At 39.9% G+C, this 12749-nt stretch overlaps 1 protein-coding gene across 1 annotated transcript in view; it reads right to left on the bottom strand.

The window, feature by feature from the left end:
• The window catches only part of MMEL1 (membrane metalloendopeptidase like 1), a 128163-nt gene extending 118402 nt beyond the window's left edge, over positions 1-9761 (bottom strand). Inside the window, exon 1 of the mRNA XM_075190166.1 lies at positions 9592-9761. The gene's annotated coding sequence lies outside the window, so the exon portion shown is untranslated. The remainder of the gene's footprint in view (positions 1-9591) is intronic.
• Positions 9762-12749: the final 2988 nt, after the last annotated feature.

Genomic DNA, 12749 nt, shown 5'->3' with positions numbered 1-12749 from the left:
CATTGTTTCCATACCTCCCAACATTTGAAATCCCCAAATTAGGGCACAGCCAGGCCTCCACCGAATGAAGAGGCATTGGCCGCACCCCTCTCCCTAAAAACACCCTTGAATGGCCACACACCAGTGATGACCAGGGGACGGTTGCCTCGGTTTGGGACAGTAGAGAGGTGTAGACATTTCCAAAATGAAAGAAGACTGCACATGTTTCCAGGGTCATTCCCTTTTGAGATGACTTTAGTAGCTTTACATGCCCTCCTGGAACTTTTATTTTTGGCTTCCTTCTGTGCTCTTTAGTCATGTATTTATATCATTAGGGATTGGGGCAGCACGGTGGCTTAGTGGTTAGCACTTCTGGTTCACAGCACTGGGGTTATGAGTTCAATTCCCAACCATGGCCTTATCTGTGTGGAGTTTGTATGTTCTCCCCGTGTTTGCGTGGGTTTCCTCCAGGTGCTCCAGTTTCCTCCCACACTCCAAAAACATACTAGTAGGTAAATTGGCTGCTATCAAAATTGACCCTAGTCTGTGTCTGTTAGAGAGTTTAGACTGTAAGCTTCAATGGGGCAGGGACTGATGTGAGCGAGTTCTCTGCACAGCGCTGCGGAAATAGTGGCGCTATATAAATGGCTGATGATGATCAGCCCCACCCCACGTTACTTAGTAAGTGGTCCATGGCTGTGACATCATAACCAGGCCAACAGCTTCACGTGTAAGAAGCGGCTAGCTGCTTCTCCATCATTTCAGCGGTAGGGGCATCATGTGAGGGCATGGCTGGGGCATTAGAAGCATTGGGGGAGTGACATTATGTCACTCTTTCAGTGTTTTAGGTGCCCCCTAACAGTGGGAGTCTTAGGCATCCACCTTGGTCCACCTACTGATAGCACCAGCCTTGCGCACCTCTAATATCAATATTAAAAGCAGAGCTCATACTTAGCACTCATTGGCAGACATATACATAGGCCAACCTGCAATAGGTTGTTACTGCAATTTTACACTGACAAAAATCATAGCGGCTTAGTAACTGAGGATAGCCATTTTGGTTTGCATAGTGTGAAGGATGCACTGGAAAAGTGGCAAATGGCAGGTTTTTGTTGTCCCAGGCTGTCTGTCTTAGGTGATTTTAAACCCCAGGGAGATTGCTGGTGTTTGGGAAAAGTTTCCCAAAGAGTATGGTCAGCTTTAGGAATAAACTAGTAAGGGTCCCCGGGTTGTAAATGGAGAGAGAAGGGTGGGCCCCATTTAAAACGTCCAGTCCGGGTCTTCTGATCTCCCAGTCTCACAACAGAATGATTAATGTTTGCATCTGCAAGGTGCTGATAAAAAGCTGCTAGGTAGTTTCCTCTGTCTTTCAGACCTGGGGAGGAGGTCGTATGTCTCCTGAGAGAGTCTGCAAATTAGACTAATTAGACTAATGACTAATTAGCTCTATGTTTTGTATGTGTGTGTTCTTCACAGCAGAGAGGGTGTTCCTGTCTGTTTAGTTAGTGCCAGGAGATGTAACCGGGTTATTGAAAAAAGTGCCAACTTGTATTTTACAGAATAAAAGTTGTACAGACAATCCAAACGCTTTAGGTCATCTGAAGGTGGTTAGTCCCTTTTATGCTTGGTTATCTCTGTGCTCATATCACACCTTGGCTCATATACTTAAAGAACTAGTATTTGTGCATCAACAATCTCATTCATTCTATGGCTGCTAAATTCCTTTCTTTTGCCATATGTTCATTCACCCTTATATTTGTTCTGTTTCTACACTTGAGTCAGTTACTAGAGGAAACAATTATTTCACTTTGCTTTAATGATACGTTTGAAACCTTGTCTGCTGTAACCTTTCCCATAAATGTTTGTTCCTTGCTGTAGAGAACAAGATCCGACATGTTCAGTTCAATTGACCTAATCAGTTCACTTCATAAGTGAATGGAAGGGAAATAAGAATAAAAAACATTAAGCTTTATCTTGGCAATATTTGTTCTGGAGACGTTATTGTTAGCGCTGTCTGTCAAGAAGTTGAGGAGCTTGTTTCGGATTGGCTGATTATCAGTATTGCACATTAAGTGTACTGGGTATTGTTGATATGTTACAGTTTAGTGTTGAGAGAATGTTGAGAAACACAAAATACAATTAAATGAAACTGAAATCACATCACCTCCTGACATACTCTGTGCTGCTGTGACGCTGCTCCTTCCACTTTATAGCTCTCATTCTGTGGCTTCTTGCTGCCTTCATTCCCCTCCTCTCATCATGTCACTGCCCCTGTTACATGCAGCCCTATACTCACGAACACATTACTCATCTCCTGATATACTCTGTGCTGCTGGAGGACCCTGCTCCTTCCACTATATAACTCTCAGTCTGTGGCTTCCTGCTGCCTCCATTCCCCTCCTCACATCATGTCACTGCCCCTGTCACATGCAGCTCTGTCCTCACTAACACATCACTCATCTCCTGATATACTCTGTGCTGCTGGAGGACCCTGCTCCTTCCACTATATAACTCTCAGTCTGTGGCTTCCTGCTGCCTCCATTCCCCTCCTCACATCATGTCACTGCCCCTGTCACATGCAGCCCTGTCCTCACTAACACATCACTCATCTCCTTATATACTCTGTGCTGCTGGAGGACCCTGCTCCTTCCACTATATAACTCTCAGTCTGTGGCTTCCTGCTGCCTCCATTCCCCTCCTCACATCATGTCACTGCCCATGTCACATGCAGCCCTATACTCACTAACACATCACTCATCTCCTGATATACTCTGTACTGCTGGGGACCCTGCTCCTTCCACTATATAACTATCAGTCTGTGGCTTCCTGCTGCCTCCATTCATATGCAGCCCTGTCCTCACTAACACATCACTCATCTCCTGATATACTCTGTACTGCTGGGGGACCCTGCACCTTCCACTATAACTCTCAGTCTGTGGCTTCCTGCTGCCTCCATTCATATGCAGCCCTGTCCTCACTAACACCATCACAGGAGTGAACAGGTCGCTACCTCCCTCAAAGTCAGCTCATCTGTTGATGCTTCGGCAATTTTGATGATCTGATTGGCTACCGGTACCATTGCTGGTAATGACTTAGACCGCCACAGTATACTGTGTATTGATTTTTCAGGTCAAACTTTTACTAATGCATCATATCTCATGTTACGGTTGTAGTCTTGTCATATGTACTTGATTATCTGTCACAAAGTTGATTGCATCAATAGCAACATAACAGTTGTGTGAATTGTATAATCCACAAACATTCAATTTCATTATTTTGATGGCAGGGGAAAAAAATCTAAAAATAACCGTGTATGCTCCTATTATCATTAAAAATGTATTAGGCATAATTGAAAAAAAAAAAAAAAAGACATTTATTTTTCCTCATTTACATTTCACTTCAAGCATCATATCAGCTTCTGAAAAAATAAAATCTGCCAGATGTAAATCTGTATTCACAGGGCAGACTGGCTGTAACTGTCATTGTCATTACAGGTATTTAAATAAAAGTGCAAAAGAAATCTTGCACCTCAGTAAAAAAAAGTAATACAAATCAAATACAAAATACTGTAAAAAAAAAAAAAAAAAAAAGACACTTCTAGGACAAATAATTATCTTATATATGTGGGTGGTTGAAATATCTGACATTAAGATGTTTGACAAACTGAAATCATTATAAAGTGTCTGCTACATTCACCATACTTGCCAACTCTCCCTGAATGTCAGGGAGACTCCCTGAAATAAGGGTGACCTCCCTTACTCCCTGAAGAGTCTGGCATTCTCCCTGATGCTGGGCCAGTACTTCGCCATCTGTGGCATGATGACACAATTCAGAAATTGTGTCCTATGTCCATGTATTGATGCCTATGGAGGTGGCCATTTTCATGGAGACCAAGATTTAATCAAAGACTGACAGGTAAGACAACATGACTTCAGTAATGGAGACAAAAATGTAAAAGACACTTCAGCCTCTAGAGATTTCTTAGCTGCTTTTCTTTAACGCATAGTTGCCTACTCTCCCGGAATGTCCGGGAGAATCCCGCTTTTCTGGGAGACCTCCAGGGCTTTCGGGAGAGCAGGGCAACCTCCCGGATCTCGCACCCACAATAGATAAGTGGGGGGGGCTTAATGACACAAATATTGCGTCATCTTAGCTCCGCCCTCTGCTGTAATTGGCCAAAAATGTGACAATCGTTCAGGGGGCAGGGCCAAAATGATGCAATTTGTCAAGCCCCGCCCCTGTACGCCCACCTTCCCCGGGATCTCCCTGAAGCCAACGAGGACAAGTTGGCAAGTATGACAGAAGGGGGGGCCAAGAGAGAGCGCACGCATGTCCAATTCAAACTCTTTTAATGTACAGTAGGCGGACAGGCGCGCAGATTACATGCAATTTTTTAAAGGCATGTTGCGTTCAGATTGCCTTCCTTAATTAATAATAATAATAATAATAATAATAATAATAAACCCTATGTGATTGGTGCTTTAGCTATATGTAGACATCTTTCTCGACTAAACCATGAACACAATGAAGTTAACGTCTGTAGGATAAAAGTTACTACGTAAATATAATAAAAACAATATAAACTTTTTTTTAGCTTTATTCTATCTCTACTATAATACATCATTTCGACATTTGCCTTTCACACAGTGATTAAATAAACTGAATAACATAGCTACATCATTTAGAGGGAGTATCAGAAAAAAAAATGAAAAAGTAGCTTCATTATATATATATTCATTAAATAATAGTACATTAATGTACTAGTGCCTGCATACAGATATTTCATAATAAGAGTATAATGGTTTAGGTTATGTAACACAAGCATTATTTACAAGCATTTTCCTTACATGGTTTTACATTCTAAGGAAAGAATAGATTCCTGGGGGATAAATGTATCAAGCTGAGAGTTTTCAGATTCTAGTTATCATTTATTTGCCACATTCTACAAAATACCAGCTAGAATCTGATTGGTTGCTATAGGCAACATCTCCACTTTTCAAAACCGCCGGAAAACTCTCAGCTTGGTACATTTACCCCCTGGTGGTAAATATACGAAGCATCGGTTTCTGTAAGTGGCCGGAAATTGGCGACTTTGCAGGTGGAATTTAAATCAGCAATGACTTTTAAAGGCAAACTTGCCTTTAAAAGCCATCGTCACTTTAATTTTCCACGCTGCTTCATACATTTACCCCCTGACCTTTAAATGAGTTTAAAGATCCCTTCCCCTACACTGGAGGGTTTACTGCAGCGGCTTTTCAGCCGGCTGCTACCAATTTGATCAGTACGGGGGTACCAGACTTTCGCGCAAGTGACCTTCTCTGCACCGCGCAGGGAGGTCACTTGCACCAAAAACGGAGGAGGAGGAAGTGCGGTAAAATAAAACATGATAATACAAATATTATAATATATTATAAACATGTTTTATACCCTTTAAAACACTCTTTGTATATTTGAACCATTAATTACATCGATTGCCAAAGATAGAACAATTGGTCCAGTATCCACCAGCAACTAATACTCTACAGGTTTCCAAATCTCTACTTGATTAATACTTTCTGGATGAGATACACAAAACCGTTATTCACCAAAAATACTTGTAGTAACATTGCGTTAACCATTTCTCTGCCCAATGGTCATTGCCAAATTTTACCTCAGGAGACCACACCGCTTTTGGAGAAGCGTAGGTTATAGATTTATTCCTTAGTTATCATAACTGTTAATTAGTTAATTCTACTCAACAATAAGTTTTAGTTTTAGATGGAATTATTGTTTCATTTTCAATTAAACTCAAGTCAGCGAGAGTCGGGATTTAGTTGATTGTTATTATCATCATCATTTATTTATATAGCGCCACTAATTCCGCAGCGCTGTACAGAGAACTCACTCACATCAGTCCCTGCCCCTTTGGGGCTTACAGTCTAAATTCCCTAGTACACACACACATAGACAGACAGAGAGAGAGAGACTGGGGTCAATTTGAAAGATGCCAATTAACCTACCAGTATGTTTTTGGAGTGTGGGAGGAAATCGGAGCACCAGGAGGAAACCCACGCAAACACAGGGAGAACATACAAACTCCTGACAGATAAGGCCATGGTCGGGAATTGAACCCATGATCCCAGTGCTGTAAGGCAGAAGTGCTAACCACTGAGCCACCGTGCTGCCATACATTGTTGGATTATAGATGAAGGGTAATCCGCATTGTGTCACTTTGTTTCACTCAGACTAATAGTCAGTTCTCTTTCTAAAGCATCATTTCCTGTCTCTTGATGTAGAAAGTGACTATGTAACTTCCCGTCCTTCAGATGGGTTCAGTAACCCCAAATAAGTACTTATCTGCGTTTTCGATGTGTGGACTTCCCGGGAACCTGCTTACAACAGTCCCACAAAATCTAAGACTACCCAAAAGGATTCGCTCACAACGTTTAGGCCAACTAATACATATAATGTATTTCCTTTGATAGATGACACAAATAAAATCTGTTTATTGCCCCATTCAAAAACAGGCTTAAGAACACTATGCTGTATACTGGAAGGTCTGGCAATCTGGCTCTGTTTGAACATTTATTAAAGAATAAACCAATATTTTTCAGAATACGGCATAGATCATTTCAATTAATCATCTGTGTAGTGGGACCTTTTTTAGGCAACCAGTAATGGGGATAGCAGAGAAATCGATGAGAAACCCAATCTAGCCATACTTTTTGAGTCCATAGAGCACAGGGAATTCTGGGAAAATAGACGGTAATATAGTTGCCCATTATGGAAACTTTCAAAGGTTTAGGAAACTAGTTTTTGTAAACTACTTTGCAGATGGAGACTTTCCTCAAAAGGACCATATCTGTCTACAGGTGTTTTTTTGTCAATGTAGACTATAGCCAGATTCTAAGACACACCAGGAAGTTCGCTAGTGAAAGCCACTTTAATAGGTAAATTCACTAATGACACTTGCTAAACGCAAATTATGTGAGCTAGGAACATATATACCCATGCTCACAGTTTTTTAACCACCAAGCTCATAATAAGAGCATGCCCAATTTCAGCTTTGTGTCCTTCCAGACTCATTATTTTTGGATAAGGCAGCTAAGTGATAAAAGTGAGAATAAAAGGGACATCAGGAAAGTCTTTTTTTCACAGGGGTTATGGTTGCATTGTTTTATGTTCTAATTCCAATGGCAGAATTGCACCTCCAAATGCTTGTGCAGAAAAAATACCCATAGTTGGTGCAAAAGTTGTCCCATCAAAAATTTAGGATGACATCCAATTACCAGCACCTCCAAGGAGTTTATTTTCTGCTACCCCAGAAATGGCCTCAAAATGCACAATCTCCACTCTTGAAGCTCGGTTAAATATCTTGTGAGAGTGCCGTGTAAGGCACATTCCTATGCCTAGTCCATGTTTATCTACGAGCCCACCAATCTGCCCGGCTCCTCCCATCAGAGGGTATAAACCTTTGCACCTACCCCCTCCACAGTCACTGTATCTTGACAAGCTAACCCATGACTTATTAATTGACCTTTACAGTGTAAGACAAAGACCCATCTAAACAGAGGTCACTGTGATGTGGTTACTCGGACGTCCACAATCTCTGCTCAAAATGTCATACTTATAACCTATCATTTCAAATTTGTTACATTAATGCTTTTAATTCCAGATAAAAAAATGTATATGAGCAATGCTGTTAAGTTGTTTCTTTAAAATTTCCCATTGTGCTCAGTCTGGTTCCAACATCCTGAGTTGTGTATTTTGTGACCTTCTTAGTAGTGTAGCAACAAGTGTTTTGTTTTATGTATTTATTTATTTTACAAAACTTTTGGATAGTAGGATATGTGGTGAAATATTAGATTCTGCAGTTGCCAAATGATGAATGAACATAAAAAGTTGGCAATTGGCATCTTTAAGACTCAGAAGGTCCCAGTACATTTTCTACCAGCTCTGCAATAAATGCAACTAATGGTCTTGTCCCTTCCAGGACACCATACTCCTTTTTTTTTTTTGCATAGGTTTATACAGTAGCAATTTGCAGGTTATGAATTTTTCAGGTCTCTCTCTAAAGATCTGCAGAACATTAACCTTATGTAATAACTCGTGAAGAATAATGAGAACAATGTATCTACTAAAGTGAACTATAAAGACACTATAAGCCACCAATGAATCGCCTCAACATATAACAGACCGAGTAATATTATACAGATGACCAGGGGTGTAACTAGCAATCAGTGTGCCCTATAGCTAAAAATTTTTGGTATAGAGGAGCGGCGATGCGCATCCACCCAGTGCTACGAAGGCCACTTATCTGCGCTTCTGTGAATACACAAGGGGAGCCCCATTTGGCTTCCACTGTGATAATTATTCTAATTCAGAAGAACACTGAGCAGATGACCACAGAACGCGTAGCCCGGACGAGCCCCCATAACGGTTGTTGCTCTGGTGGTAGTTATGCCCCTGGAGGTCACTGAGCTTTAAGGTGACCTTTAATATCCTCCTCATGTTACAGTCAGTGAGTATGTTATACCTTGTAATACTCAGGTCTTTATGTGTAACAGAGCAAGTTACTAGAATGAAAAAAGTCAATTTCATATCTGCTTTTAAATGACATCACAGCTCTCCAAAAAAATGTGTGATGACATCACTACTCACCAAATATAAGGCTCGGATATTTTACAGAATATTTTATAAATATTCATGTCCAATAGGTTATAAGCTGAGTTGGACGTGGAACTGTAGAAAAAAAATCTGTAAAATTGCACGGACTACGTGAAAAGAAAAGCAATAAAAATATTGTGGTGAGCATCTTAAAACGAGAATGCCCTCTTTATGTATTAAACCTCTGCAGTTTTAAGCCGAACTCAGCTCCTGCAAAAAATTGTTGATAGGAACTTCTACTCGATCTGCTTTTCTTTACAAGACCAACAAAAGGCACAAACTTTTCTCTGAAGGACCGCAAGGCTTGATTTACATTAATCAAACTGCCCTGTTCTTTTATGCGTCTTGGTGTTTTAAGAATCTGATAATTTAAGGTTCTTTGGTTGCTAATAATGCCATTTAAGTAAATGTATGGTGAACATAAACATAAAACAGGCACAAACATTTCTAACATAATATAAAAGTCTAAAACAAAAGTAACAAGCAAAATAATAAATATATTACATAATAAAACATGGAAAAGTCTAACATAATATAAACGTTTACGACTCACTTAAAAACCGACAACTAGGATGGAGATCTGCCTTGAAATTTTATTAAGTGGGTCACTACATCCATGATTAATAAATATTAAATGAATTACATTATATTAAATATTAATATGTATTAGAACACTAGTGCATCTGTGCTATATTTATCTAGTTGCTTGCAAGCTCAACAACCAGCCACAAAGTTAAAAACCATGAAAACGTCAAATATTAAAAGGTGGAGGAAAAATAAAGTGCAATGAAGCAAAACACATGCAGGCATTTTTCCACATAAGCATAAAAAACATACACAAAATAAGTCTGGACATCAATGTATAATCCCCATGTGAATGAATGCATTAACCTCTTTAGTAGGATCTCTGCATCAGATCACAAGAAGTCTTTTCAGTAACATTTCAATGACATCAGGTAATCTCACCTGTCTATTGTGAAGGATCTCTCTGCAGTCAACGGCAGGTACTGAATAGATGTCAAGAATTCACCTGTGATGTTTACATTTTCTTTGGGAAATCAAACGCTAATTCGCCACCAGAGCCTATTACACACAGCTTTTCCCAGCAAGATGATTTTTCACAAAGTGCTGAGATTATAGGGCTGCTTTTCTCTCTTCTATTTTTTTTGTTCCTCTTCTGAGTCTTGCAATCTCATCACACTCAGGTGCCTGAGATTACCCAATGAATTCTCTCTACTGGTAATGCACTACCAAGGTTTTCCTTACATTAACTCTTCCTCACCCAGAACAGTCCTGTGCATTCTCTGAGTTGTGCCCTTATAGGTGCAAGCTGTGTTAGAATCATGCAGTTAAAATCTTATTTTAGCACGCTCTTTAATAATAGGTCTTGCTGCAGTCAAGTCAGAACCGTGCATGTTTCCAAACTCTAGATTATAATTAGATGGTACCACTGATTTCCACAGCAAACCCTAGAAAAAATGACGCTAGGTTGGGTCTATTGAACTGTTGAGAATAGTTTATATTTCATGCTGTCAGGGAGGAATTCAATGCAAATGATGGCTATATTTATTGCAGACTTATTAAGTATGTGCATATTATATGGCAAAGGCAGATTTATGGAATATAAAGAAGATAGCACTATGGGTAATAATAAGGGGGGGATATATTGGGTCTATGATGCTTGAATAAAATGTCATATAAAATATACTATTAAATACATTTATTTTAACATTTTTTTAAAAAATATAGTCAGGATCCTGACAAGGGGTAGGTAGAAGAGACAGAAGTATTTGGTAAAATGAGGATTGTTAGAAAAGTCCAGCACTGAACGTGGTCCATTTATCTCCTGCTGAGAACTGCACAATTCTTACTTTCCATCACCGACTGCTAGAACAGTGCGAAGGTTGATTGGCCGGACGCAATGGAAAATTGCTGAGCTACTTATGAAGACGTTTTTAGGATTGTTTTAAAGTTATACAAATTAGGGTAGAAATGTGAAAAATATTATGTTTTGTTTTTTAGCCTTTAATACGCTTTTTTTTACTTCTGCGCTTGCTCACAAAGCGCAAGTTACGTAACTGGAAGGGTATGCTGGGACTTGTAGTTTCACAACACCTGGAGTGTCAAAGGTTAGCCAACACTGTTCTAAACTGTACTTAAAACGTGGCAGTTCGGATCTGGTTGGTTGGTACCAGAATTAACCTCAGACTTGACAGGTCTACTGGTTGAAAACTGTGCAAGGAGTTTTTAATTCCCCTGAGCGTAAAAGGAGGAGTCACAATGTCTTTGGAGGCGGGGTTTAGAGCAGTAAAGATGGTTTATGAACAGCTAAATAGGTCGGCATACAGAATATTTTGTTTTCCAACTGCTGTAGAAAAGACCAAACACAGTCTCCAGAGCCTGGACTGGCTCCCACTACTGACAGGGGAACCGTGATTGTTGGGTTCCATAGTGTCATAGTGGGAACCAACCCTAGCCTGGGCAGCGATGGGCGGGCAGCCTGCGGTGAGAAGTGCCGGGGCTCTTCTTAGCTCTGCCAATCTCTGGGTGCCAGGGTAATAAATGAAACACAAGAAAATGGGTAGATCTAGCAAGACTCAAAGACCACCTAATTAGGTCCTGTGCATGTTATACTACTACCATTACTACCACTGCTGCGTTTTGGATGCAATATTTATTAAGGATCCCACCTAACAGCGACCAATGTTATTAGTCACTTAGGACATAAAATCAGACAATTATTAAAGTGGGGAGTACTAAAGACCTCAAGGGTCATTTTACTGTAAATGTAACTATTCTATATCATGATCTGGTCTATATTCACCTACGGCTGTTTGTTACACATTGTGACTACTGTACTTCTACACTCATATTGTTACCACGTTATTGCATATCGGCAACACTACTTATTGTATATAGCGCTGGAACTACCCATTTTTCTTCTCTAATATAAAGGTTCGGATACTCTTCTAGAGTCTAGGAGCTAGATTTACTAAACTACGGGTTTGGAAAAGTGGAGATGTTGCCTATAGCAACTAATCAGATTCTAGCTTTCATTTATTTAGTGCATTCTACAAAATGACAGCTAGAATCTGATTGGTTGCTATAGGCAACATCTCCACTATTTCAAACCCGCAGCTTAGTAAATATACCCCTAGGAGCTTTTTGCACTATACCTGTCACTAAGACAATTAACCTGTGCGTGAGACTCCCCCTTTAAATGAATAAAAGACCCCTGCCCATTATACTAAAATAAAAATAGAAATAAGAATGCAGATTTTCTTTTTAAAATTAATGAATTATTTATTATGAGATAACACTGCCTCTTAGTTCGACAGGAAGTCTTCTTTTTTTTATAAGCAAATTGTAAGGAAAAAAACCAAACAACACGTCAGTAAGTGATTGCCACAGAGCCACGGTGCTGAATGAGTGTGTCCTCAAATGACTGCATGTGTTATTAGCTGCTCAGCCAATCACAAGTGGTCAGCATAAGGAAACACCTGTGATTGGCCGAGTGACCATTGGCACTTCCAGTCAATCCATTCTGCGGCCTTCCTGAGGCGGGGGGGGGGGGGGGTACCCAGGGAGCAGTTTTCGGGGTACCTTGTAGTTTTTATTTTATTTTATTCCAATTGGATTAAACTGTGGATCACAAAAAGAAAGATGTGTGCTGTGACTTGTAGTTCAAAAATAGCTGGAGCTCCACAGGTGGCATATAAAGCACAAACATCCTGGGTCTTCAGCTGTTGCACCAGACACTTTTTAAATGCCCCTCACAGCTCTGAGTGTAGTGAATAAATCAGAAACAAAACAGTTTAGTAAATGTCCCCCCAGAGTCTGTATAGACTGTAATGGTGCAACAAGAAAATGTCATATTTATATTATCTGACTCATGTATTGCTTCAGTCAAGGGTTAATGGCAGGAACTTGTTTTGTTTAATGGTGATGAGTTTTTCAATTGCTGAAGCAATTTATGAAATAAAATGTAAAAATAAAAAACGGGGGATAATTATTGTTGGAAACTAAAGCTAAAATAAAATCTCAACAGCATTCAACATTAATGGAATAAACTTGGAGTCAATTATGTGCTTTATCGCTCTTGTTGTTGTAGTATAAAACATGCA

Source organism: Mixophyes fleayi, chromosome 11 (assembly GCF_038048845.1).
Source record: "Mixophyes fleayi isolate aMixFle1 chromosome 11, aMixFle1.hap1, whole genome shotgun sequence".
Taxonomy (NCBI): Eukaryota; Metazoa; Chordata; class Amphibia; order Anura; family Limnodynastidae; genus Mixophyes; species Mixophyes fleayi.
Note: the sequence above shows the minus strand (reverse complement) of the source record. Positions and strands in the feature narration are given on the sequence as shown.